This window comes from Puma concolor, chromosome B2 (genome assembly GCF_028749965.1).
Source record: "Puma concolor isolate L17-30 chromosome B2, mPumCon1.1.hap2, whole genome shotgun sequence".
Taxonomy (NCBI): Eukaryota; Metazoa; Chordata; class Mammalia; order Carnivora; family Felidae; genus Puma; species Puma concolor.
Window position 1 is genome coordinate 71480711 of NC_141671.1, and position 6337 is coordinate 71487047.

A 6337-nucleotide genomic window follows, 5' to 3' on the forward strand; every position below is an offset into this window, starting at 1 on the left:
AGATAATTCTTGTTATGTTAGTATTTTGTCTTCTAATTTTAATCTAATTTTCTTTTAGGGGATCCACTAGCTTGATTAAAGTGATGATTGATCTCATGGTGGATATATAATTCCTCTTAACTAAATCCTCTCCCCCTTTAGAAAAATTTCTGCACCTACAGGATGTTTCCCATAACTAGCCTTCTGATCAGGCTGGCTTCCTCTTTTGGACTGAGTCCCTATGTCTTTTATGCAGGGTGTAATCTGCTGCCTCAGGAGACAGTCCAGTATTTTCCAAGCTCTTAGCATTGCCTCTCTGTGCTTTCAGGGATATAGTACCACTTTCTCCACAAGAGATAATGCTTGTCCTCAATGGCTTATTTTTAGTCCTTTCTGCATCATATCTAGAAATTATTTGGCATAGGTGGCATAATAATTCATTTTCTGCATGGTGTTCAAGACATAGAATTTTTCTACCAGTTGTAATAATCTTTTGGTCATTTTTGTTTAATTTGTAGGAGGAAGGCAAAGACATAGTAATAATCCATGTTCATACCACATTTTCTGTAAGTTTGGCTCTATAAAATCATATTTCAGCTACTTGCTATATGACTGACCTTAGGCAAGTTACTAAACTTTTCTAAGACTCAGTTTCATTATGCATAAAGTCACTGATGACACATAAAGGGTTACTGTGAAAATTTCAGTGCTTGGCACAAGTTAAACTCTCTTTAAGCTTCTGCCACTTTGGAAACACACAAAGATATTCAAGATATATGAGCACCACTGTTTGCCTGTTATTGGCAACCCTAAAGGCATCTTTAAACACTGGGAGAAGACAAGTTGATTGAACATACAATGCAAAGGAACATTGTTTTCCTTATTTCAGAGATGTATTGGCAGGAGGTATAAGAGGTACATTTTACTGCCAAGACTTTAAAAAAAAAGTAGTTCAGGAAAAATTTGCAGAATTCTTTCCATAAATAGGACAAATTACAGAATCATGTTATGAAGATTAAAGACATGATAGCAGAGCACCAAGGGGCATACAGCTCTTGGATTCTGCGATTAAAGGAAACATTTTTTGTGTAGCCCTAAAATTAATTTAGAGTACTTTCAATGCCTTTAGGCATAGGACAGAATAACGTAAGGTCACACTCTTTAAAGATAGCAATCATCACCAAATCCAACTTCTTCATGCTGGCTGCAATTTAGTTGTTTTTCCTTTAAGAACTGTTCTAATTCAGGGAATTAATAAGCAAATCTTAGTATTGAAACGTTCCTGCCTTACAAATTATATTGCAGCTCTCCAGTGAATGTAGAATACTAGCAAGATTTTTTTTAGTGAATTTTAGAAAAACAAAAATTTACATTGTGCATCTTATTTTTAAATTTTTAAACATTAAATTACCCCCAGAGCCGTGATTTCTGTTTTATTCAACATATTAATTAATTTTCTAACTTACATTTAGGAAACCAATTTTGTTTTTGTCAACAATATTAAATAGTTTCAAAATTGAAAACAAAAAATATATGTTTATAGCTGTCTTTATAAATATTAGCACATAATGGTTACAAGACTGATTTTTTCAAAATAATTTCACTTTTCAAGTTTCAAAATACTTACATCTGAAAAGTTAGGAAAAAAGAAAACATGGGGGAAAATGGATATTCATTCTTTAATCTATTCGGCAAACATTTATCAAATGGCTGTCCTTTGAAAGTTCCTAAACTCTGCAAAAGAACTATCTTATGGAAAAGCCAGTAAATAAACAGATAATAAAACAATTTAAAAATTCCTGTCACAGAATAAGTGCTTGGATGGAGGAAGACTGAGACCCAGACAAGGGAAGCAGAATAACTGTGGGTGCATAGAGATGACTTTCCAGATCACTGAGCTGCATGTTAAAAGCGAAGGATGTGGAATGGACATTACAGAGAGGAGTAGCATTTGCAAATATTCAAGACATGAGGAAATTGGTGTGCTTGGAATAAAGAGTAAGAGGTGGAGAATGGCAAGCTTAAGGCTGTAGAACCCTAATGAAGAAAAATGTCTTTTGGACCAATACCATGTGATTTCACTCATGTGGAATTTAAGAAACAAAACAGACAAACAAAGAGAGGGAGAAACCAAGAAACAGACTCTTAACTACAGACAACAAACTGATGAATACCAGAGGAGAGGTGGATGGGGGGATGGGTTAAATAGGTGATGAGGATTAAAGTGTGCACTGTTGTGATGAGCACCGGGTGATGTGTGGAAGTGTTGAATCACTATATTGTACACTTGAAACTAATGTAACACTTAATATTAATTGTGCTGGAATTAAAATAAAAACTTTTTAAAAACAGAAAAATGTCTTTCATTGCATGGAATCTTGATTGAATCATTGGCAGGAACCGGTTAACTTGTCAGTCTCTTATTACTGAAAGAGCTGCTTCTCAGAATGATAATGGACATCTTAAGGCAAAGTAGCCTGATAATGGCTGATAGGTCAAGATAAGAACCAGAAGGTGATCATATAATTCAGCAACATTACATCACTAATAACCTTGAAAGTTTAAAATAGATGCCATGAGCAAAGTTAGAGGAGTAGACCAATGAATCTAGAAGAATCCCTAAGCTGTATTGAGGGCCTACCTGTGGTTGATAACCATGAAAACAAAATTTATATAAGGATACACACAGTAGATAGAGGTTAAAAAAAGCATTGAGGATAATCTAAGTCCTTACCATTAAACACACCTTCCCAAAGGGATTTAACTAGGGATTTTCTATAGATGAGCTCTAAACTACATAGGGAGCTCCATCCTCAGAATTCAAGAGCAAAAGTCAGAAAATGTCATTGTAAGTTATTGAAAGTAATCATCATCTTCATAAAACATGTGTTTATTCATTTTCAAAGGTAAGTCACAGAAAGTATTGGTTTGTGGAAGCTCTGTTGAGAACACTAATGTGGTCACAATTACTATCAAGTGAATAATCAGTCTCCCCAAACTCATTAAGTATTTAATATAAGGTAACTTGGGAGTAATGAATCGTGATATGTCTAAAAAGTTGGTGACAGAACACTAAGATGGCAGCTTAATACATAAAATGTTAGAGGTGAATATTTAATAAATAGAAGTATTCAAAGTAGTATTCATGAATACTATAGGTTTCACAAAATGGTCAACAGATTCGTGCAGTTTAAATAAAATACTCCCACTTTTAAACATACATATATGCATGTGTATTCATACATATATGCATACATACATGTGAACATATAAAAATATATGTGTATGGATAGATAAATGTTGTTTTTATCTGAAAAAAAATTAACGTTTACTATCATTTAATCCAGAGATGTACACTGACTTCTTAATTGGTCCATGGCCAAATAGTTCCACTGTCTGGGAAAAGGGTGATACACCCAAATATTAAGGTATTGGCAGAGGCACCCTTATCTCCTCTTTCATCATAATGCACACATTTCTGTCCACAAATGAAGAGTCATTCTGAGCAGAGGATAAACACAACTGTTGAAAGATTAGGAAATACAAATGAGCACATTCATTCAGGAAGCTATGAACCATATGATGCTATAGGAATGTAGAGAGAATGTGGACGAGTGAGGAGATGAAGTAGAAATACAATTGTAAATGTTGTGGTATTGATATTAAGCATAAGTTTTCCATCTTTACCTGTCTCTCCATTCAAGAAGCTAGTGGGCTCTGTGCTCATTTGGGGGGCGAGATGTGGCAGAGAAGAAAACAGGACAAGACCTGTAAGTCTTTATAATTTTTATTTTCAGAAATTATGCATCAATTAGGGAGAAGTTTCCCGGTATAAACAATATATATTGAGGGAAGCCAAAGGCAGCAGGAGGCTCCTATCTATGACACCCAAGAATAAAAAGACATCCCTTGAACTGTAGAGAGAACAGAAGGTAGAGATACATAGAGGATAGAGAAAGGGATGAAGTGAAAAAGTGAGAAAAACATAAAGAGAAAAAAAGAGAGTAGTGTTGGTGGGTCTTGGGACTAGGACAGCCTTCTGGAAGATCACAGGGGATCTAGCAAGTCACAACAGAGAGGTGTACGGTTTGTCTAGGAAGATGGAGCCCTGGACAATTTCTCCAAAATATTCTCTGTTCCATTTGGCACAGGATAGTTGAAGTCACTGGACCTGAAGTAGCCAAACCAACTGGGTAATGTGTATTTCACTGTCAGACTACTGGAGCAAAGCCAAAGAGTAAGTACATTGTTCTCCTTCCCCCAACTCTTGCTTTGACATAACACTCTAGGATATGGGAGTGTTGGTGACCCTCGAAGAGACTGAGATTCTTCACCCACAGTGATAAAATAGAGACAGAAATTAAGTCAAATTATAGAAAATTAAGTTGATTTTGAGATCAGATATGTAATAGTAATTGGATAACTATAAGGATTTTGGTCTTAATCTGGACAGTAATTGAAAACCATTATAAGAATTTAAGTACAGGAATTTAGCATCACAGTTTTGTTTTGATTTTTGTCTTCCAACAGTTTATCAGAAAGAATGTAGACATTAAAAAAAAATTCCCACTGTCATAGATATAAATTGAGGTTTTCAGCCTGGGACAAGCTAAATCAAAAAAAAGAAATAAAAAATCCAATAGTGTATCAACATTTTTTTCACTCATTTGCCATACTGACAGTGCAAATACAAATTTAGTCTAAATGTACAGACTCTCAAGCAACAATGTACAAAAGTTTAAGGGTCAAACATACCAAATGTACAGTCTTCAAAACCATCTAATTTAGGGCATTTACTACTGTTAGCTAAGATACATCTGGAACAAGTGATCACTTACAAAAATGTGAAGTAATTTTTTTTTGAAAAATAAAACTTTATTGAAATAATCCTGGAAGATATACTTGAGGAACAAGTTACCAAAGTATCAAACAATTTGTTTCATCAGCCACTTTGAGTCCATGTTCTAAAATCTAAAGTTTAGGGGTGCCTGGGTGGCTCAGTCGGTTAAGCATCCGGCTTCGGCTCAGGTCATGATCTCACAGTCCGTGAGTTCGAGCCCAGCGTCAGGCTCTGTGCTGACAGTGCAGAGCCTGGAGCCTGCTTCAGATTGTGTGTCTCCCTCTCTCTCTCTGCCCCTCCCCTGCTCATGCTCTGCCTCTCTCTGTCTCAAAAATAAATAAAAACATTAAAATTTTTTTTTAAAAAATAAAATCTAAAGTTTAGTTATCTTTCTTCTAAGCCAAGAGCTTCCTATCATTTCAGTACCTATGTTCTGAAGCAAAGGAGACTGAGGTGAAATGTTTTCATTTATCACAACTGCTGTATCAATTGCCTAGGACTTCAACACCATCATGGTAGTCTGAGAAAAGTTCATGTATAGGGCTATTGCTTTAGCTGACTTAAAACTGTCCCACACAATGGTACCTATCACTTTGGTGAAGCCTTTAAAATAATAAACAGGTTGAAAAATGGGTCAAAGGGGGCAAATACAGCATCTGCCTTTAGAGCTATCAACTCAGGAATTCTCTTAATTATGAAATCTTACAGAGAAGTTATTTTTCTTCCTCAAAATCCAGTGATGACAACATTCCTTACTCCAGAGCTGGCGTTTTTACATCATCACTGTCTTGTGAATCATCATCTCCATCTACTTCTGGTCAATCTACATCCTCCTCACCACCCTGTTGTTCATCATCTCAGAGGAATGATCAAAATTAGACATATCTTCATCTGAATCATCTTCTCAGGCTCTCCAGTTACTAAAGTCCACACTGACCCAGTTAAGCTTTGCCCTTTCTTTTGTCAACCTTGTCCATGACTGGCCAGATTCACCTTTGGTAAACAAAATAAAATCGCCCCCTGTCCATTCTTTTATGCTTGGGATCATTTGGATCAATACAGTGAAAAGATCAATTTCATTGAAATGTTTAAAATTATCACTTCCTCCAGGACACCTGATGGGAAGTTTGGATTTTTCTAAATTTACATTAACATCTTCACTGTCTTCAACACAAAATCAGTGAAGACGTACTCCCTTGATCCTACCACTTTGCAGCAGCAGGCTGCATGGTGAACCCGACAGGGGGACCTGATGAAAGGGTGGGCAGTTCTGACTCCTCTGGGGTCCCTTCCTCTTCTTGTTTCTCTCAGGCTACAGGGCAGTGTCCCCCTGGATCCCCAGAATGCACCACACATGGAGAGAGTGACAACTCTGATCCCAGGAGAAAAGGAAGGTGCCAGACTCACAGTTCCCTATTTGTATAGGGGACTGTCATGGAGGAGATAATAGAGGTGAAATATGGCAAAACATGTTTCCTGATGAATGGAAAGATACATCCTTTATTGTACGTTAACAAA

General features: G+C 36.3%; 1 pseudogene; it reads right to left on the bottom strand.

Annotated features, from left to right (window-relative positions):
• Nucleotides 1-5432: 5432 nt before the first annotated feature.
• On the bottom strand, nt 5433-6048 carry LOC112862555 (prostaglandin E synthase 3-like; annotated as a pseudogene).
• Between the last annotated feature and the right edge of the window lie 289 nt (nt 6049-6337).